Source organism: Eschrichtius robustus, chromosome 10, assembly GCF_028021215.1.
Source record: "Eschrichtius robustus isolate mEscRob2 chromosome 10, mEscRob2.pri, whole genome shotgun sequence".
In the NCBI taxonomy this organism is placed as follows: Eukaryota; Metazoa; Chordata; class Mammalia; order Artiodactyla; family Eschrichtiidae; genus Eschrichtius; species Eschrichtius robustus.
In genome coordinates, this window is record NC_090833.1 from 55,592,260 (window position 1) to 55,614,517 (window position 22,258).

The 22,258-nt window shown below is 37.8% G+C and overlaps 1 protein-coding gene across 7 annotated transcripts in view; it reads left to right on the forward strand.

The window, feature by feature from the left end:
• Positions 1-22,258, forward strand: part of JAK2 (Janus kinase 2) — a 245,921-nt gene that overhangs the window by 52,897 nt on the left and 170,766 nt on the right. For 4 of the 7 annotated variants that reach the window (XM_068552634.1, XM_068552631.1, XM_068552632.1 and 1 more), the window contains exon 2: positions 19,715-19,850. The exons of 1 other annotated variant lie outside the window; for it this stretch is intronic. The gene's annotated coding sequence lies outside the window, so the exon portion shown is untranslated. Of the gene's footprint in view, positions 1-1,893; positions 1,948-4,129; positions 4,153-19,714; positions 19,851-22,258 lie in introns of those variants that run through there. 2 more of the 7 variants (XM_068552633.1, XM_068552636.1) reach the window with 2 other exon arrangements.

The following is a 22,258-nucleotide window of genomic DNA, read 5'->3' on the forward strand; positions in this document are numbered from 1 at the left end:
ACTGGTGGGAAATAAGTAGAATTGTCTTGGTTTGTCTGGGACTGTCTCCATTTTAGCACTGAAAGTTCTCCATATCTTGGGAAACCCCCAGTACAGGTCAAACCACAGCATTTGGTCACTCCAAAGGACTCAGATGTGAAGGTGCATTATGGTCTCTTAATTTTAACATTAATACAGCTTCTAACTTGGTCTCCAGTACCTGTGGGAAGAAGATACATTTTTAAATAAGTAAACAAGTCACACAGTTTGGGAGGATGTCAGCTCTCCTATCTCATTTTGATAAGGCAATCTCATAATCAGCTGAGAACTCCCAAATGTGGCTATAAAAATAACAACAGTTACATAATTATACTTACCTGGTTTAAACCACTAATAAAACATTGCCAAATTTTAGCTTAGTGTGTGAAGATAATTATTTTTGTCTGCAAAGATAAATATCTGCAGATGAAATATCTTCATCTGCAAAGATGTTACATTACATGCACAAGAAGAGTTTTATTTTTCTGGCTTAGCATACTTTTGTTTTAATTACGGCTTCCATCATTTTTCACCACATTAACAGAAGAACACAGTTGATTTATTGTTACAGGATATAATTTCAATGGACACCTATTGCTTTTGTTTACTGAAAGCACTATACTGTGTTATTTATTTTTAAAAATATATTTAATGAGGCATCCTTTCATTTATAGCTCACCTGTACTTAATATAAACGTTTAAGAGTTAGTATCATTTATAGAGATCTAAATATATAGAGAAGAAATAGAGAGGGGAGAGAGAGCCACCAGATGCCTGCTGCCTTCTAACACCTAAAGTGCTACATTTATTTATTATGTGAATATAGAGACAGTAAGACTATTCATGAATCACAAATCAATAATATCCACCAAAGCCATGCATTAAAAACAAATCAAAACACATTACTAAATAACTCTTGGGTTAAGGAGAAAATCAAATGGAAATTACAAAACAGGTAAAGATGAATGGACACAGGAGCATTACAAAATCTGTGTAAAATCTTTACAGAATCTGTGGTTTATAGTCAACATGCTACCCAGAAGGAAACCTATAGTGTTATGTATATAGAAAATAAGGGATATTGAAAATAAATTAAGGGGACTTCCCTGGTGGTGCAGTGGTTAAGAATCCGCCTGCCAATGCAGGGGACACGGGTTCGATCCCTCGTCCGGGAAGATCCCACATGCCACGGAGCAACAAAGCCCATACACCACGACTACTGAGCCTGCGCTCTGGAGCCCACGAGCCACAACTACTGAGCCTGTGCACCACAACTACTGAAGCCCGCACGCCTAGAGCCTGTACTCCGCAACAACAGAAGCCACCTCAATGAGAAGCCTGCGCATTGCAATGAAGAGTAGCCCTTGCTTGCCACAACTAGAGAAAGCCCGCGCACAGCAACAAAAGTAAAAAATAAATAAATAAAATAAATAAATTTATTAAAAAAAGAAAATAAATTAAGCAAACTTTCAAATCAAAAGTTAACCTCCTAATTCAGCAGTCAAACAAACAAACAAACAAAAACCCCAAAATGAACACAAAAGAGAATAGAAAAATGTAAAAAATGTAATGGCAGAAAATAATGCAATAGAAAATGATAGTAGAGGCAGCTGAACTTGAGAAAGTTCTCTTTTACATTAGAATCTCAGCTGCCTGTTCTCTGATTTGGATACTCACCTCCTGGCCCAAGGAATATGGATTATGGACATTGAAACAGAAACAGAAGGAAGAGAGCAGGAAATCCATGATTACCTTTTTCTGGGAGACTGCAGAGGGGAGAAGAATAACTAACATTTACTAAGATATATGTCAAACATTATGGTATGCAGGTTATATACATTTTTTGGTTTTATAATATATCTTACTCATTTACAGATGAGAATATTGAAGCTCAGAGTGGCTTAGTAATTTCTTCAACTTGACCAGACAGTAAGTAATGGTGCTTGAACTTGAATTCTAGAAGGGTTATTAATTGGAGTTTAATTTACTACGTGTTGTCAGTTAAAGATGCCATTGGTTTTAGAAACATCTTGTTTTGAAAACTCGTATCTGTCTGGGAAGGTCATGGGGCTATCAGTCATTCACATTTTAGAGTGAAATGGTTTAAACAAATTGCTTTCCTCTCAACACTTAGCTGAGGTTAGCTTAGCTGTATTAAAAGAATGGGACATTTGAAATGGTTGGAGAGGGAGGAGTAATGAAGTAGGAGTGGTCCTGCTTGGAGCTTGAGGTCTGGATGAGACTGTAAGCAAAAGTACAGAAAGGGAAGTGGGAAGATGCCAACGATAGAGTCTGACTATTTCAAAATTCTGGCTAGGGTCAGCCCCACCCACAAGAAGAGCAAGACAGGTTCTTCCTCTTCTCTCTCCTTTACAAATCAGTCCCTATTCCTGGGACAAGAGGTCCAGGTTCAAGGGCTGCTCTAGGGAAAATAGAGTCAGAATGGACTTTAGAGGCTATGCATGCTACTCCCCATCAGGCTTCCCCCACACCCATACGGTACCCCAAACTATCCCTGACATCCTTGCTGGACCAGAGTGATAAGAAACTTGCTTCCTCAGAGGACAGCTCATATCCACTTTTGAGTTTGAGCTTATTGTTAGAAAATCCTTCCTATCATTAGCAAAAATCTTGTCTCCCTTCAGCTTCCCCTCATTGGTCTTACTTCTGCCCTCTGGAATTGCCCAGTCTATGTGGTATTTGTTCAAATGGAATTTGATCTGTCATGTACTGTTGTTTTTGGCTGATTTGCTAAGTTGATTAGATTCCTCTATAAACTCAATGTTTTGGATCAAGGTAAATGTGGTAAAATGTTCTAGCAATTATTTTTTCAGAAAGACTGCCACTGCTTTCTTAAAATAAGAATGCTCCCAATTTACAGGTTCATTTTATGAGAACAGGCTTATATACAAATCCGTAGACTAACCCACATAAAGCATCCACATAAAAAAGAAACAATCAGTATATTTTTCCTGTTGAGAGGCACTGCCTGAAAACTACCTCTGTTCTTGTGTGGCAAAGTAAAGTAACTAGATATTGAGAAGAGATCATCTAGTTAACCAGCTTGGGAAAATGTTCCACTTCACTTTTGATTTTAAAAAGTAACAATTAAAATGATAATGAGGTACCTTTTTTCTTCCATTCATTTAGCTACAAAACAAAGCAACACCCATAGTAATATTTAATATTTGTTGGGAAGAAGTAAAATTAGTACTCTCATCCATTACCATTAGTATTGCAAAAATCTTCTAGAAATCAATTTAGTAATATCTATGATTTAAAAATATCAGATCCTTTGGCCCAGTAGAATCTTCTGGGAAATTGTACTAAGGAAATAAAAGATTTAAAAATATGTGATGAAAATTTGCAATCTGTTACAGAACAATTATTTGTAATGGCGAAAAATTGTTCACAACGTAAAAATCCAACAATAGGAAATGGTTAATTCGATTATGGCATATCCGCTCAGTGGGAGATTAGGCAGCCATTACAAGTAATGATTACAAAAACAACACTTGGTGTAATCCAGATAGTCCTAGAGGAAAAATCTTAAGTAAGTCATTGGGGTGGAAGCAGAGAAATGCTGAGACTCACTAGTTTGTAGCCACATAAAAAATTCTTGCAGTATATAAAAAATCACATATACAAAGAAATACACTGAAATTATTTTTATGATAGAAAGATGAGAGAAGAGTTTTTTAATTAATCAAGATAATGACCCAATGCTTCATTTTTAAACCAAAAAGTGCTGTATAAATTAATTTTCATCTGGACTGTTGCCAAGAACTGCATCACTAACCTTGAGCAGCAGAAATATACAACTATTACTATAATCTTTTGGGGGATGTGTCAAGAATATAAATGTAAAAGCCTCTCTCTGAAAATAAGCATCTTAGGTATATACCCAACCCCTTATTTCTTCCCGTGCTACTCCTCTAACAAAACTGGAGGAGACCACAGAGTAGAAAAGGAGCTTTTCCAGAAGCAGAATTTTGAAGTATCAATAAGATGCTAACAGATAAACCCCTTCTCCTCTCCTCTAGGATACCCTGCTTACTGCACTGAGCTCTGGGAGGAAAAAGTACTAATGTGGCTAGTTACAAATGAAGGAGAGGAAAACGGAGGAGTTGCTGGGCAAGTAAAACACTCCGGGTCCTCTGACACCTAGAGGAAAATTCAGAGCTGGACTACATTGCTGATTCTTTGGCCAGTGGAGCAGAAGGCAGATTGCTTGGTTAAATACAAACCTTCTTTCCTGCTCTTGCTGTTTCTATTGGACTTTTACAGAAGCTAGGATTTTCGCACATTTTGGCTGACTTCTTTATTCTGTTTTTCTTCTCCAACTTTATTATGGAAGGTTGTCTAGTGTTTCCTGTTTGTCTGAGGTCCCCATTGGTAGTAGCAAGAAACACTAGTTATTGGGATGTGCTTAATTATTTGAGTCTCCAAAGCTCCTGGTCATTGCAGATTGTGGGACCAAGAGTTAACACAAGGATATGACTGTCAGTCAGTTTTCAGATACGTGTATGCCACTGGGCACACCAAAATGTGGGATATGTTAGTCAGCTGTTGTTACACTAAAGCTGAGTAACAGCCTCACAACTCAGTGGCTCATAAAAAACAAGAATTTATTTTCCTTGTTCATGGCTCATAGATGAGCTAGCACTGCCCTGTTTCTGCAGGTCAGCTAGGCTTGTATCAAAGCTTCAGGCTGGGATCAACTGTGCTCCATGTGTCCTCAAAATCCCATTAGCTACATGAGGTACATTCTTTTCCTGATGGATCACCAAGCACAAGAGGCAGGCCAAGTCAAACCACTCATTTAGGGCCTGTACTCACATTTGCTATTATTCAGTGGCCAAAGCAAGTCACATACATGACTATACCCAACGTCATTGGGATGGGGAAATAACTCTCATTAGATGTTCATATGGCAGAGGGAAGGGGTGAAGAATTGAGAACAATTATCTAATTTACTATAAGGAACAATGTGTAAACAGATTAATTCAAATACTTCAAAAGGAAAACCCACTGACTTGCAGAATAAATAGCATTATTGCCATGTGTGAAAAATATTCCATTTTTCTAATTAGACTAATGAAAACAATAAAGTATCTCAGTTACCTCATATTTCTTTTAAAGAATGTACAGGCTCACTACATTTTAATGACAATTCCTTCTTACGACTATGTTGGGTGTCTGGCCAAGTAGGAATTGGTTCACTTGTAGGTGAGTTTCTGATTTTGGATTTTACACACACACACCAACCCACCCACAAACACACACACACACACACACACACAGACACACACACCCCACTTGTTTTTAGGAGTTTGTAATCAGTGAGTAAAATGTGCCCTGAAAGGAAATCACTTGGTAAGAACTGCTATATGGTAAGAAAAGGTGACTCAAGAAAAGAAGTTCCTTGTGGTTGTAAACTTTACTATGTTGTGGATCTCTACAAAAATAAGCCTTCTTTTAAAAAAGAAGCTGATTTAAGGCAAAAGTTTTAAACTGGAGGTTTCTGTTTTAATTTTTCAAAATGAGAACACTTCTTAGGAAATTTTTGTATTTGTTTTAGTGTAAAAAGCAAAGGCAAGGGATAAATAAAATCTGAGTTCAAGCTAGATAAGTTGCAACAACAACTATATTTATTTATTATTTTTTTTGAAAGGTAAATTCTTTTAAGATATTTTATTTATTTATTTATTTATTTATTTAGGTTGCGTTGGGTCTTAGTTGCAGGCACATGGGATCTTCGTTGAGGCATGCGGGATCTGTTTGTTGTGGCGTGCGAGCTCTTCCTTGAGGCACTTGGGCTTCTCTCTAGTTGTGGCGCATGGGCTCCAGGGCACATGGGCTCTGTAGTTTGCGGCTCTCGGGCTCTCTAGTTGAAGCTCAGTAGTTGTGGCACACAGGCTTAGTTGCCCCGCGGCATGTGGGATCTTAGTTCCCGACCAGGGATCAAACCTGCATTCCCTGCATTGGAATGCGAATTCTTTACCACTGGAGCACCAGGGAAGTCCCGCAACTTTAAACTCTAGGGAAAAAGAGCTGATAGCTCTGAGTAAAAGCAAGTAATAGATTCAAGAAAAACTGGTTAGGGAATTTTTTTTTGTCTGATTTTTTAAATTAACAGCGGCCTTTCTCCATATTTTTCCTGTTTTTTTAGATTCAGATTAGAAGTTGTATAGATATGAGGGATTAGAGAATTGGTCAATAGCAGAGAAAGATGGAGTAATTTCAGTTTCAGAAAGTTCATCTAGCTTTGCCTAGATGGATAAATGGGGACACTAAAGCATGAGTCTGACATTTCTTGTCCCAGCTTAGTGGACTTCCTCCTGAAATGGAACTGGCACTTTAAAGCACATCTCTTTGCCTTTTTTCTAAAGAAAAAGGAAATTCCATATTCTAATTAACCAGCAATTATCCCTCATTAATGAAGAAAGCACAATTTTCAACACTCCCACTACTTGGCACTCTGGAAGCAATCAAGTGAGGCAAGATCCCTATAGCCTTAAGGGCTTTTTTTTCTTGAACAGACAAAACTAGGGTAATTTAACGAGTAATAGCAATCATTTTTTACAATCAAAAGGACTGCAGGATTTGATTAATTCTTTGACTAATGCATAAAAGTAATATTTATGCTTTTCCAAAGGCCAGTATTCAGCATGGACTAAGAGAGGAATGTGTTTTAATAACGTCTCAGCAGAGTTTTATGACTTTAATTTTTTAAAGTGTCTTTATATCCATCATTCTATTTTATTTCATAGTATTTTGGAAAGTGAGTCAGGCATTTTAATAGCCATTTTAAAGATATCTCTAATAGGTTACATTTTCTAAATAAAGTGACAACTGCTTAGTACTAGCGCTGTAGTCGGAATGTGAAGCTCTTGAGGACATCTAAACTCTGACCCCTGAAATTCATATAATGCCCTATGACTGCTCAAAGAAAATGTGCTTCAAGTAATTTATCCTTATTAAAATGATTTAACTGTGACAGTAAAGTTCATTTTCTCATGTGTTTAACATTTCAAATGGATTAATTGTTTAACTAGAAAGTTGTATTCCACTGATTAGTATAGGATTAAAAATACACCTATTTGTTTCTTCCTCAAGGAAATGTAGGAAGTTTTAAAAATATGAAGTACATTTTTTTGTTTAAGATTAATATGCAACGTTATAAATAACTTGAAGAGTCTTCCAAAGTTGCAACATCTAAATTCAATTGTGTGTTTCCTATCAGGCTTTTTTATACATAGTTTTTTTCCAACATTTTATTAGGAAAATTGTCAAATATACTGAAAAACTGAAACATCTACACGGTGAATTATATATACTCATCAACTAGATTCTACAATTAGCAGTTAATTTGCTTTATCACATATTTATCCAACCATCTATTTATTGATCCCTCCATCCATCAATCCATCTTATTTTTTGATGCATTTCAAAATAAGTTTAAACATCAGTATACTTCAGCTAGTACTTCAGCATACATATTATTAATGAGTTCAGCATATATTTATGGGGTTTTTTTTGAGGTAAGATTTACATATTGGGAATTCACCATCTTAAGTGTACCACTCAATGAATTTTGACAAATGCATATACTTGGGTAACCTAAACCCCTGTCAAAATATAAAATATTCCCACCTTCCCAGACAGTTCACTCATGCTTCTTCTCAGACATCCCCACATACCTATCCCTCAAAAGGCAACCACTACTATAATATTTTTCAACACAGCTTAGTTTAGTAGCAGTATATAAGCGTTTCAGTTGTTATACATCTTCACTGATATTTGGTATTGTCAGTCTTTTTATTTTAGCCACTCTTATGCATTTAGAGCAGTATCTCACTGACTAATGATTTTGAGCACTTATTCATGTATTTATGGCATTCCTATATCTTCCTTTGTGAAATCTCAGTTTAAATCTTTGGTCATTTTTAATTGGGTTGTTTGCTTTTTTAATATTGAATTGTAGGATTTTATATATTTTGGATAAATCTTTTGTCAGGTATATGATTTGCAAATCTTTTCTCCCAGTCTGTATCTTGCCTATTCATTTGCTTAGCAGTGCCTTTTGATGCAGAATATTGGTTTACTGATTTATGTAGATCTTTCAAATGTTGACACATCTGATTATACAAAATTTTAAAAATGACATTTATTAATAGCGCTATCAATCTTATCAGAAAAGTTTTTAAGTATTGAAAAGCTGTCAAGCTAATAATGTTGGCAGATACTAGGGTTCCAAAATTCAAGAAAATGTTTGCCATTACCTAATTCCAAATAACCATAGTTTATTAGTCATTCTTTTTTTTATATACAATTTTATTTTATTATTATTATGTTTTTGGCTGCGTTGGGTCTTTGTTGCTGCATGCAGGCTTTCTCTAGCTATGGCGAGCAAGGGCTCCTCTTCGTTGCGGTGCGCGGGCTTCTCCTTGCAGTGGCTTCTTTTGTTGCCGAGCACGGGCTCTAGGCACGTGGGCTTCAGTAGTTGTCCCGCACGGGCTCAGTAGTTGTGACATGCGGGCTCTAGAGCACAGGCTCAGTAGTTGTGGCGTACGGGCTCAGTTGCTCCACAGCATGTGGGATCTTCCTGGACCAGGGCTGGAACCCATGTCCCCTGCATTGGCAGGCTGATTCTTAACCACTGCGCCACAAGGGAAGCCCTGATTTCTTTTTTGATGTAAGCATTTACAGCTATAAATCCTACCCTAGGTCGGGCACCCCCTCCCTGGCTGCTGCCCCAAATCCCAGGGAATCGCTAGCTACCAGCCAAGGTTCTGATGGCCTTGGTAGAAGAGGGATACAACTATTTTAGATTGACAGAAAAATTGAGTGGAAAGTACAGAAATTTCCCATACACCCCTGTCCCCATATAGGCACACAAAACCACCCTATTATCAACATCCCACACCAGAGTGATGCATTTGTTACAATCAGTGAGAATACATTGACACATCATCACCCAAAACCTATAGTTTACCCTAGGGATCACTCTTGGTGTTATACATTCAGTGGGTTTGGACAAATATACAGTGACATATATCCACCATTTTAGTATCAAACATAGTTTCACTGCTCTAAAAAAATCCTCTATATCTATTCATCCCTCCCCCTACAATCCCCTGGCAACCACTGATCCTTTTATTGTTTTGTCTTTTCCAAAATGTCATATTGTTGGAATCATACAGTATGTAGCCTTTTCAGACTGGCTTTTTTATTAGTAATATTCATAGTAATAGTAATTTCATTAGTAAAATTCATTAGTAATATGAATTTAAGTATCCTCCGTGTCTTTTCAAGGCTTGATAGCTCATTTCTTTTTATCACTGAATAATATCCCATTGTTCCAATGTACCAGTTTATTTACTCATTCACCTACTAAAGGACATTTCGGTTGCTTCCAAGTTTGGGCCATTATGGATAAAGGTTCTGTAAACATTTGTGTGCAGGTTTTGGTGTAAATTTTCAACTCATTTGGGTAATACTAAGAGTCATGATTGCTAACTATTTTAGTTTTGTAAGAAAATGCCAAACTGTCTTCCAAAGTGGCTGTTCCATTTTGCATTCCCACAAGCAATAAATGAGAATTTCTATTGCTTCACACCCTTGCCAGTGTTGGGTGTTGTTAGTGTTTTGGATTTTGGTCATTCTAAAAGGTGTGAGTGGTATCTCATTGTTGTTTTAATTTGCAATACCCTAGTAAATCTATGTGTCTTTGGATTTAAGATGGGTTTCTTGTGGACAGCATATAGTTGGATCTTGTTTTTGGTCCACTTTGACACTGTCTATCTTTTTTTTTTTAAACATCTTTTTTGAAGTATAATTGCTTCACAATGGTGTGTTAGTTTCTGCTTTATAACAAAGTGAATCAGCTACACATATACACACGTTCCCATATCTCCTCCCTCCCGCATCTCCCTCCCTCCCACCCTCCCCATCCCACCCCCCCAGGTGGTCACAAAGCACCAAGCTGATCTCCCTGTGCTATGTGGCTGCTTCCCACTAGCTATCTATTTTACATTTGGTAGTGTATACATGTCCATGACACTCTCTCACCCTGTCACATCTCACCCCTTCCCCTCCCCATATCCTCAAGTCCATTCTCTATTAGGTCTGTGTCTTTATTCCCGTCTTGCCACTAGGTTCTTCATGACCTTTTTTTTTCCTCTTAGATTCCATATATATGTGTTAGCATACTGTATTTGTTTTTCTCTTTCTGACTTACTTCACTCTGTATGACAGACTCTATCATTTTTCTATTATTGGATTGGACTTTTAATTTGTTTCTAATTTTTTGCTCTTTTAGATATATCTACAAGGAACATCTTTTGTACATAAAGCTTTTATCATTTCATTGGATTCTTTCTTTAGGATACATTTCAGAAGTGTAGTTACTAGGTCTGCAAGTATAACCATTTTAACATTCCTGATACGATTACTAAATTGTCAAAAGGATTATACCAATTTGTACTCCAACCTCATAAGTAATTTTAAACTTTGAATTTTTCTGCAGTGGTTCTGTAACTGACAAAAGACTTTTTGAGAAGTAATATATACTTTTACTTTCCCTTAATCTTTTAGAGAAGTGCTTCTCAAACTGCAGTGTGCCTAAAAGTTACCCCCAGATCTTGTTAAAATGTGAAACCTGATGCAGTACACCTGTGTGGAGACTAAGACCATGTTTTTCTAACAAGTTCCCAAGTTGTTCTGATGCTGCTGGTCTGATCCCACTGTGAGTACTAAGGCTTGAGGCTTAAGCTGTGACAGAAAAGGAAGTAGGAGAGCCTTTCCTGACTTTTAAAAAATAAAGCAAGTTTGAAAAATCTCACTTAAGAAAATGTTCCACAGAAAGTAATCTCCCCAAATTATCTAAATTAGTTTGAAGATTAGGAACAGGATGGAAGTTTGTTATTGATATTAGTAAAGGCAAAAAAGAAAAAAAAAAGAAGTAAAATTAGACATAGTGCCTGTGGTTTTGACTAAAAAACCCAGCTTGAGAGCTCCTCTCTTTAAGGATTATGTTGAGGCTTAAAGCCTGATATTAAAATTAATGTTAAATACAGTCTTTTATCCAGATAAGCAATATTTTCAGTTTTGTCATTCATGTGCATAGACCTCTTTGGTATCATGGATTTCTCTGCGGAAATTTCACATAGTATACAAATGTGTCTAAGAATATGTCTTCCATATTAAACACATGTTCATCAACACCTTTATTTTTCATTAGGTCAATTTTAAAGATTACTGCTAGTCTAAATAAACTCAAATTTCTTAATAGTTATTTAGATATTTACTCAAGGTATACAACCCACCCTCACTCAAGACATTGGATAATTTAATCATTTACTTAATGTCCTGGAAAATAAAGGATAAAATTATGTAGAAAATTATTTTAAGTTTATATAATTGAGCCTCATAATTTATTTATCCATTATCATCATTAACATGATAGAGGAACTTTCTTTTTTGTCCTCCCTGATGGGAGTGCTGGAAGAGTCGGGTAAAAGAGTTCTGGACATGCCATCTGGCTTTTCTCTATCTCAAGTCAATTCAATAAGTATGTATTGAGAGAGTTTTTATTGTTCTAGCTTTGTGAGAACTACAACAACTATAAGATAAAGTCCTATTCTTCAGTTGCTTCCAAATTACTTTGTGAAATAATTACCATGTATTCTTGTTCAGAGAGAAACTTGGCAAACAAATCACTGTGACAGTCCACCTTTCAGTATTCTACAAGTTGTTTTAGGTTGGGATTTATATGACACACTAGAGATTTCAAGGTGAAAAAAAATTGAATGCCACTCTTTACTAGCCATATTTCTGATCACAAAAACAAATGTCAAATGTTCATTCAAGAAACAGCTGTCTTTAGATGCTCAGCATAAGTAGGCTTAATACTATGTTGCAGTGGTGAGGACAGATTCCCCTGTAGAGTAATATTTCTCAGCCTGTAATTTATGCCTCTTTTAATAAACATAACATTCACACACACACACACACACACACATATACACATATCCAGTGAGGTTCTGATACTAACCCCCTTTCCCTCATTGACAAGGGTCAGTCTAGAAAGTGCTGAACCAAGCATGGTATGATAATAATGGTTTATTTCTTCAGTAACCAAGAGGCCTGACTCCTTGAGATTACATATTATGATCAACTATTTCAAACATGTAAAAAAATCTAAGTAACTGCATCTAGACCTAATTTCAAGGGCCATGTCAATATTGAGTCATACCCTTAAAGTAGTGTTAATTTGCTGGTATTGGCATTGATACCTTAGAGTTCCATGTAGTACAATGCATCCCCCATGTTTAGATGATAAATGAAGGTGAGAATGCTTTTGCTCTATTTTAAAATTTGGTTGATGATTCTATGGAAGGTTCTGCTTCTTTGTTGTGCTTTTAATTATTTTGTGGTTCCTTTTCCAGGTACTCCTAATTTTTACCTTATAGACCTGGACCTACATAGGCAGGGATGCTGGGGATTCTCGTGCTGAGGCAGGCAAGGTGCTGAAAGGTGAAGGAAATGGCAGAAGGGCTTTGTTAGAGTAGGTTCTGGGGAAGTATTTTCCAAGTTGAGTGGCTATCTTTACACAAACTGTGTGTTCTCCGTCTGAGCCTTCAAGCCTTTTGAGGGCTGCTAAATGAATTGGGCTTCACTCTATGCCACAGCTATAGATCTCCAATAGAGCAGAAATATTTAGGGATATCGCTGGCTATGCAAGGCTCCAGAAATTGAGTATGAGTATTCACGAGTATCTTTTTTATGCCTGCTGGATTCCTATATCTTATGGGACAGGAGGTGGTGAGGGTGGTTTATCAATTCTAGTCTAATATTATGAATTTCACCTTAATTTGAGATTGGGTTTATCAGCATCATGTAAAGTTGTGTTTCAACTCTAGCTGTCCATTGGGACTAACTGGGAAACTGGCAAAAACACCAGTGCTTGGGCTTCTCCCTAGACAAATTGAATCAGAGCCCCCGGGGGTAGGGTCCTCAGCACTGGTATTTTTAAAAAGCTCCTTAAGTGACTCTCACATGCAACCACACATTAGGAACCTTTAATTTAGAGAAATGATTCTCCAACTCAGCTGCACATTAGAATCACCAGGGGAATTTAAAAATATCCAGATACTCAGGCTTCACCCTGGGCCAATTGAGTCAGAATCTGTGGGAGTGAGACCCAGGCATCAGTATTTTTTGTTTACTCTCCCCAGATAATTAAAATGTGTGGCCAAGTTTGGTAACCTTTTGAGAACATCCTCCTCTTCTCCATGTAAACTAGTTCATGCCTAATACGGATATGCTCTTTGCTCTGAATTAATTATATCAGTGCTTCTCAAACATATATGTTCATACATGTTTGTTCATATGTTCATATATGTATGCTCATATATGTTCACATGTTCATGTATGTATACCTTGGGATCTTGTTAAAATGCATATTCTGAATCAGCAGGGGTGGCACTGAGATTCTGCGTTTCCAACGAGATCCCAGGTGATACCAGTGCTGCTGGTTACGTGGACCACACTTTGAGTAGCAGTGAGTCTTGCCATTGTATGGCCATCTGGATGAACCTTCAATTAAAAAAATAAAAAGATAGAATATAGGATTTTATATAGAGGTCCGTACTTTAAGATAGTTAATTATAATTAATTAGCCTACACTTAAAATTCTGGTAAATGATATTTTATTTGGGATACTTAATTAAACAATTAGGGAAAAATGTGTTGTCCCAGATAACATTGAAATGTTTCAGATAGAACCACTTGTCAGACCGGTTTTAAAAAAGATTCAAGCATTGGGTGGTTCAGTGTACTAGAGCAGTGGCAAAGTTCTTTAAAAATTTATCTGCAAAACCCATTGTATAAAGCAGACATAATAATTATACAAATTTTACAATGCTGTTTAAATTTTTTTTGTTTGATGGGAAGATATGCCACTGTTTCTGGAAAGCCTGAACCGTTTCCATACAACCTCTGATCCCTCTGAGCACAGACTGGAATCCTTTGATTCAATGTACAGAGAATACAAGAAATCTATTATGAGGAATTCAGTTAGACTTAAGTGGAGCATACATTTGGAAATCTTCGTTTATATAATAGCTTGTAGCCATTAGGTAAATTTAGTTGTTCGTGAGTTATTAAATAAACTTTCATTGTTGACTTTTTATGAGTCAGCCATAATTCTAGGAAATGGAAATGCCAGTGAGAAGATCTATTCAAAATTAACAGAAAAAATAATTTTTATTCCCAAATTGAAATATATGTGATTATACAAAAATTCAGAAGAACTTGCATTAAAGTACAAGGTGAAGCAGCAAGCACTGATGTAGAAGCTGCAGCAGGTTATCCAGATCTAGCTAAGATGAAGGTGGCTACACTAAAAAACAGATTTTCAATGTAGATGAAACAGCCTTACATTGGAAGAAGATGGCATCTAGAACTTTCATAACTAGAGAGGAGAAGTCAATGCCTGGCTTCAAAGCTTCAAGGACAGGCTGACTCCCTTGTTAGGGGCTAATGCAGCTGGTGACTTTAATTTGAAGCCAGTGTTCGTTTACCATTCTGAAAATCCTAGCACCCTTAAGAATTATGCTAGGGACTTCCCTGGTGGCACAGTGGTTGGGAATCCACCTGCCAATGCAGGGGACATGGGTTCAAGCCCTGGTCCAGGAAGATCCCACATGCTGCAGAGCAACTAAGCCCGTGTGCCACAACTACTGAGCCTGTGCTCTAGAGCCCGTGAGCCACAGCTACTGAGCCTGTGTGCCACAACTACTGAGCCTGCAGTGTAGAGCCCACAAGCCACAACTGCTGAGCCTGCGTGCCACAACTACTGAGGCCCGCACGCCTAGAGCCCATGCTCCGTAACGGGAGAAGCCACCGCAATGAGAAGCCCATGCACCACAATGAAGAGTGGGCCCCGCTCACCGCAACTGAAGAGGGCCCGCACGCAGCAGTGAAGACCCAACACAGCTAAAAAATAAATAAATAAATATTTATCTCTCAAACCTATACACTTAAAAAAAAAAAAAGAATTATGCTATATCTACCCTGTTTGTGCTCTATAAATGGAACCACAAAGCCTGAACAATAGCACGTCTGTTCACAACATCATTTACTGAATACTTTAAGCCCTCTGTGGAGACATACTGCACAGAAAAAAAGATTCCTTTCAAAATATTACTGCTCATTGACAATGCAGCTGGTCACCCCAGGAGCTCTGCGGTACAATGAGATTAATGTTGTTTTCATGCCTGCTAACACAACATACATTCTGAAGCCCATGGATCAAGGAGTCACTTTGACCTCAAGCCTTATTATTTAAGAAATACATTTTGTAAGGCTATAGCTACTCCTCTGATGGATCTGGGCCGAGTCAACTGAAAACCTTCTGGGAAGGATTGACCATTCTAGATGCCATTAAGAACATTCATGATTCATGGGAAGAGGTCAAAATATCAACATTTACAGGAGTTTGGGAGACGTTGATTCCAACCCTGATGGATGACTTTGAGGGGTTCAAGACTTAAGTGGAGGAAGGAACTGCAGATGTGGTGGAAGTAGCAAGGGAATTAGAATCAGAAGTGGAGCTTGAAGATGTGACGGACCTGCTGCAGTCTCATGACAAAACTTTAATGGATGAGGACTAACTTCTTATGGATGAGCAAAGAAAGTGGTTTCTTGAGGTGGAAGCTACTCCTGGTGAAGATGCTGTGGAGATTGTTGAAATGACATCAAAGGACTTAGAATACTATACAAACTTAGTTGATAAAGCAGCAGCAGGGTTTGAGAGGATTGACTCCAATTTTGAAGGAAGTTTTACTGTGGGTAAAATGCTATCAAACATCATTGCGGGCTATAGAGAAATAGTTCGTGAAAGGAAGAGTCAATCAATGCGGCAAACTTCATTGTTGTCTTATTTTAATAAATGGCCACAGCCGTCCCAACCTTCAGCAACCACTACCCTGATCAGTCAGCAGCCATCAACATCGAGGCAAGATCCTCAACGAGCAAAAATATTACGACTTGCTAAAGGTTAAGATGATGGTTAGCATTTTTTAGCAATAAAGTATTTTTTAAATAAGGTATGTACATTGTTTTTTTAGACATAATGCTATTGCATAATTAGTAGACTACAGTATAGTATAAGCATAACTTTTATATGCGCTGGGAAGCCAGAAAATTCATGTGACTTGCCACCACAGCCAAAACATCTCAACATCTTAGAGGTATGCCTGTAATCGTGAAGCACAAAATATGAGGAGGGACTGTGTGAGAGAAGACTCCTCGTGGCTGCTGAACTCAGACTAGGTCAGCAGAAGATAGCTCTCCAAAGCATGAGGCACAGGCAAAACCTGTTTGGAGTATAGTCAGCCCTCTGTATCCATCGGTTCTGCATCCGTGGATTCAACCAACCGCGGATTAAGAATATTAGAAAAAAAATACCAGAAAGTTCCAAAAAGCAAAACTTTAATTTGTCACATGCAGGCAACTATTTACATAGCATTTACATTGTATTTACAACTATTTACATAACATTTAGATTGTATTAAGTATTATAAGTAATACAGATGATTTAAAGTATACAGGAGGGTGTACATAGGTTATGTCCAAATACTCTGCCATTTTATATAAGGGACTTGAGCATCCACAGATTTTGGTATCCGAGGGTGTCCTAGAACCAGTCCCCCTTGGTTACTGAGGGATGACTGTAATAGGAATAGAGCTGGAAAACTGACAGCAGAAGCTTCCCTGAAACCCTACTACCTTCTGTAGTTCCACCTCCTCTATTTCTAGGTCACTCTCTCAGGTACCCTAACTCCAAGAGTCCTTCAAACAATCCCCTACTGGACAAACCACTAATTCTTTTCTGTTGCTCTCATCTACCTCATATCTTCACTTCCTTGCTTACCGAATTAAAATTCCATGATCAACTATTATAATCAGTTATTTGCATACACCCTCAACTTCCTTGCCTCTTTTTCACTTCCTCTTACTCATCCAGGAATCTCCAACACTGTTTTAATTAAGCTTCCTCTATTCTGAACTTTGTCTCATGCAGCTGAATGTGGGTGGAGAAAAACCCACAACCATGCTGATGAGTCTAACTTCGAATTCTTGCCGTCTAGTGGGCTCTTAACACTGCCTGGTTTTCAAACTACATCTCCTTGGTCTTTTCATCCTTCTGTTCTTCTAGATGACTTCTTCGTGCCTTCGCTTTTATCTTCAAACCTCAACATCTCTACCCCTCCCACCCAAATTCACTGTCGGTTGATGATCTTGCTTCCTATACATAGGAAAGAAAAATGAGAATCAGTTGGTGAACAGAAGCCTCAGCTGTCCGTATTGTACCCATGTAACCTGCTTTCTTTTACTTTGGGCATCCAATGGAGGTGCTCTGCTGAAGGGAACCTGCTGGGAGGTGTGGAGTTGGCTTAAGGCCTCCAGTTGGTCCACTTTTAGTTTTACTGCAGAGTTGACACTGAGAGCCCTCCCCCCCAGCTCCCTCAGGCTTCTCCTAGCCAGTGACTCAGCATGGTAGGAGTACCAGAGATGGGTCATTTTTGCTCCACGTGCAATTCCTCTAATAGGCAGTTTCTGCTTGAAGACTCCCTATTGACCCGGTCAAGACTTTCTGAGTGGTACTGCAGTTTTGAGTCTTGCTACCCAATCCTCTATTTTTCTTTCTCATTTAAAAAATCTTTATGGAGATATAATTCACATACCATACATTTCACCTATTTACAGTGTACAATTCAATCATTTTCATTCTATTCACAGAGTTGTACAACCATCACCACAATCAATTTTAGAAAATTTTCTTTACCCACCCCCCAAAGAAATCCATACCCTTTAGCTGTCACTCTCCAAATTCGCCATCCCCCACAGCCTTAGACAACCATTAATTTACTTTTGTCTCTATAGATTTGCCCCTTCTGGATAATTCATATAAGAGCAGTCATATACTACGTGGTCATTTGTGACCAGCTTCTTTCCCTTAGCATGTTTTAAAGGCTCATCCATGTTGTAGCATGTAGCATTACTACCTTTTTATTGCTGAAAATATTTAATTGTAGGGATGCACCACAGTTTATTTATTCACCCATCAGTTGATAGACATTTGGGTTGTTTACACTTTTTGCCTATCATGAATAATATTTCTGTGAACATTTGTGTACAAGTTTTTGAAAGGATATTTGTTTTCATTTCTCTTGTGTCTATACCTAGGAGTGGAATTGTTGGTCCATATAACTCTGTTTAACCCTTTGAGGAACTACCCAATCCTCCTTTATTCCTTCTGTTTTTCACCAGGTCTCAGGCTTTCATCATGGTCTGAAGACTCTTCCCATCTACTCCTGCGCTCTTTTCCCTTTACCCTTCACAAATGTTTCTCCTAATAAATCTCTTGCACATCTAATTTTATCCTGGCATCTGCTTCTCATAGGACCCTAACTTATATATCCTAGTTCCCCTGAGCCCTTCTAGGGTGTTTTTTTTTTTGACCACACTGCACAGCTTGCAGGATCTTAGTTCCCTGACCAGGGATCGAACCAGCCATCAAACCTGGGCCCTGGCAGTGAAAGCACCAAGTCCTAACCACTGGACTGCCAGGGAATTCCCTCCTGAGCCCTTCTAGAAGAAACTACTAAAGCATGAACTGAGAGATGAAGAAACTGTAGCAGAATGACTGATGAATGTTGAATCTCTTTTACTGTAGGAATAAGAATAGAGTAAACATGAAGGTTATAGCTACAGAACATAATGTAAGTTTTTAAAAGAAACGATATAAGTTATGAAAATAGTCCAGTACTACCCACTTTTTAAGCTCAAATGACATCTACTTTAAGAGGACATCTTTGTGGGGAGAAAGAGCTAGCTTCAAATAGCAACTTTAATATTGGGTTGGCCAAAAAGTTCGTTTGGGTTTTTCCGTAAGAGGTTATGGGAAAACCCGAATGAACTTTTTGGCCAACCCAATACTTAGTCGTTATGTTACTTTGGGCCACTTAACTTTGCTGAGTTTCATTTCTTGTCTGTAAAATAGAGATATTACTTACCTAATAGAATGTATAGCAAAAATATACATGAATGAAAAGTTCATTCATTCAGTAGATATTTATTGGCACCTACCATGTACCATGCACTGTCCTAGGTGCTAAGGCGTATAGTATGAATATAACAGACATGGAACTCACTTTCTACTTGAGGGAAGACAGACAAACAAATAAATGAAATATATTGTATGTGAACTGGTAATGAGTGTCATGGAGAAAAACAAATCAGGGTACTGGTGTAGGGAGTGCTGGGGGCTGGGAGATATTGCAGTTTCAATTACATCTCACCTGAAGGATGTGATGGAGCAAGACATGTGGATATAGGAAGGTAGGGAGGGGCCCAGGGAAGGTCACTACCCCAATTCCTGGCTGCAGCTATGGTTACTGTTGTAGCACTTGTAATGACCCATTTTGGCTTCCCTGAAGCAGCAACTCTGACTTCTACAACTTCAGACCAAGGTCTTCCAGTGGGATATCTCCCTGGTTGCGGTCTATAACTGAGCCACAGAAAGCTCTACCTTGAGCTTTCAGTTTCTTATAAAGGCCCTGGATATATCAGTATTTTATTTGACATGTTCTCTCTCTCCATTCCCTTCCTGACTGTGACACAGGTGCTGGATGGCTGGGCTGGATGACAATCTTGAACAACAACATCTTGTGCTTAACTCAGTTATCACTCATCACACCTCCTGATACTCAGTCATTTTCTCCAGACTAAACTTCTGAACCTCAAATTCTTTCCTTAAGGTGAGTTACTTCCATAACCAGACCTCTACCCAGGGAGTAAAGTGGTAACTTTTTTCCTGATAGCTTAGGGTATTATTGGTACAGAGGATTTGGTCACTGAACCCTCATATTTGTTCTGCCATTGTTCTTTTTCATTAATTCACTTATATGACAAGATTTATTTAGCACCTATGATATGTCAAACTTTGATTGATACTGGATACGTGGTGGGGAAAGAAACAGATATATTTCCTGCCTTCACAGTCTACAAGGGTACCTTTGAGTGCTTATGCAATAGACTCTTCCTACACCTACCCTACTGACAAAAAATAGGTACATTGCTTGGGCTGCATCATCTTTGCAGCCTCTGTAACTTGTAGAATATGAAATTTAGACTTGATGATTGTATCTTATCAGTGATCTCTATGATCTGTAAGGTTATTCAGCATCAACCCTTTCTGATTTTAGAATTTGATTTGTATTGTTTACTCAATGCTATCAATTTAAATTCATTGCATTATAACAATGTAATCTTAATAAAACTAGGGGCTCCTATATGGTCTAGGCATTATATAGTAACTGTATTCAAATAAGTACAAGTTAATAGCCAAGAGTAATTGAAGAGAAAATTTGAGGGTTTTTTTAAGGGTATGAAAGTGTACCCAATTTATAACATAAAGCAAAATGTTTTGAAATTCTCTTTGCCATCCGTCTCTTATTTCCTTCCACATACTATAGAAACTTGAAATAAAGATCTCTTCTTTTTGTTCATCCCTCAAGTCAGATACTATACCTGGGCCTCATGCATTTTTCATCTTTCGCCCCTCCCTCTCTTCTGTGCATGGCTTGTTTATTATGAATGTCATCCTGAGCTCTCTGGCTTACTTTTTTTCTTTCCATTTCACCCATTACATGGATTCTCTACAATAGCGGTTTGTTTATTTTTTGTTTTGTTTTGTTTTTTGAGTGGAGAAAGGTTTATTGCAATGCTAAGCAAGGAGAACAGAACGGCTCATGCTCAAAAGACCTGGACTCAGTGGTTCTTAACTTTAGCATGCCTCAGAATCTTATGGAAGTCTTGTTTAGAACACAAGTGACTGGGCCTCACCTCCAGGGTTTGATACAGGAGGTCCGAGTTGGGGCTCAAGAATTTACATTTCTAATAAGTTCCCAGGTAGCACTGTTACTGCTGGTCCAGGGATCACATTCTGAGAACTACTACTCTACAACATAGGAGCCAGCAGCTGTTCCAGCAAACAAGAATTTATCCCTGGGTAAAGAAGGCTTTGTTTTACATTATATATAAATAATGTTACCTGATTCCTTATATGTTAATACAAAGCTTAAGAATTTAATGATTCTCAAACTCTTCCAAAATATAGCAGAGGGAGGAACACTCCCAAACTCATTCTAAGAGGCCACCGTCACCCTGATACCAAAACCAGACAAAGATATCACAAAGAAAGAAAACTACAGGCCAATATCACTGATGAACATAGATGCAAAAATCCTGAACAAAATACTAGCAAACAGAATCCAACAGCACATTAAAAGGATCATACACCATGATCAAGTGGGGTTTATCCCAGGAATGCAAGGATTCTTCAATATATGCAAATCAGTCAATGTGATACACCATATTAACAAATTGAAGGAGAAAAACCATATGATCATCTCAATAGATGCAGAAAAAGCTTTCAACAAAATTCAACAGCCATTTATGATAAAAACCTTCCAGAAAGTAGGAGGAGGCCATAATAAAGGCCATATTAAAGTCCATATGACAAACCCACAGCCAACATCGTTCTCAATGGTGAAAAACTGAAAGCATTTCCTCTAAGATCAGGAACAAGACAAGGTTGTCCACTCTCACCACTATTATTCAACATAGTTTTGGAAGTTTTAACCACAGCAATCAGAGAAGAAAAAGAAATAAGAGGAATCCAAATTGGAAAAGAAGAAGTAAAGCTGTCACTGTTTGCAGGTGACATGATACTATACATAGAGAATCCTAAAGATGCTACCAGAAAACTACTAGAGCTAATCAATGAATTGGTAAAGTAGCAGGATACAAAATTAATGCACAGAAAACTCTTGCATTCCTATACACTAATGATGAAAAATCTGAAAGAGAAATTAAGGAAACACTCCCATTTACCATTGCAACAAAAAGAATAAAATACCTAGGAATAAACCTACCTAAGGAGACAAAAACCTGTATGCAGAAAACTATAAGTCACTGATGAAAGAATTTGAAGATGATAGAAACAGGTGGAGAGATATACCATGTTCTTGGAGTGGAAGAATCAACATTGTGAAAATGACTATATTACCCAAAGCAATCTACAGATTCAGTGCAATCCCTATTAAACTACCAATGGCATTTTTCACAGAACTAGAACAAAAAATTTCACAATTTGTATGGAAAC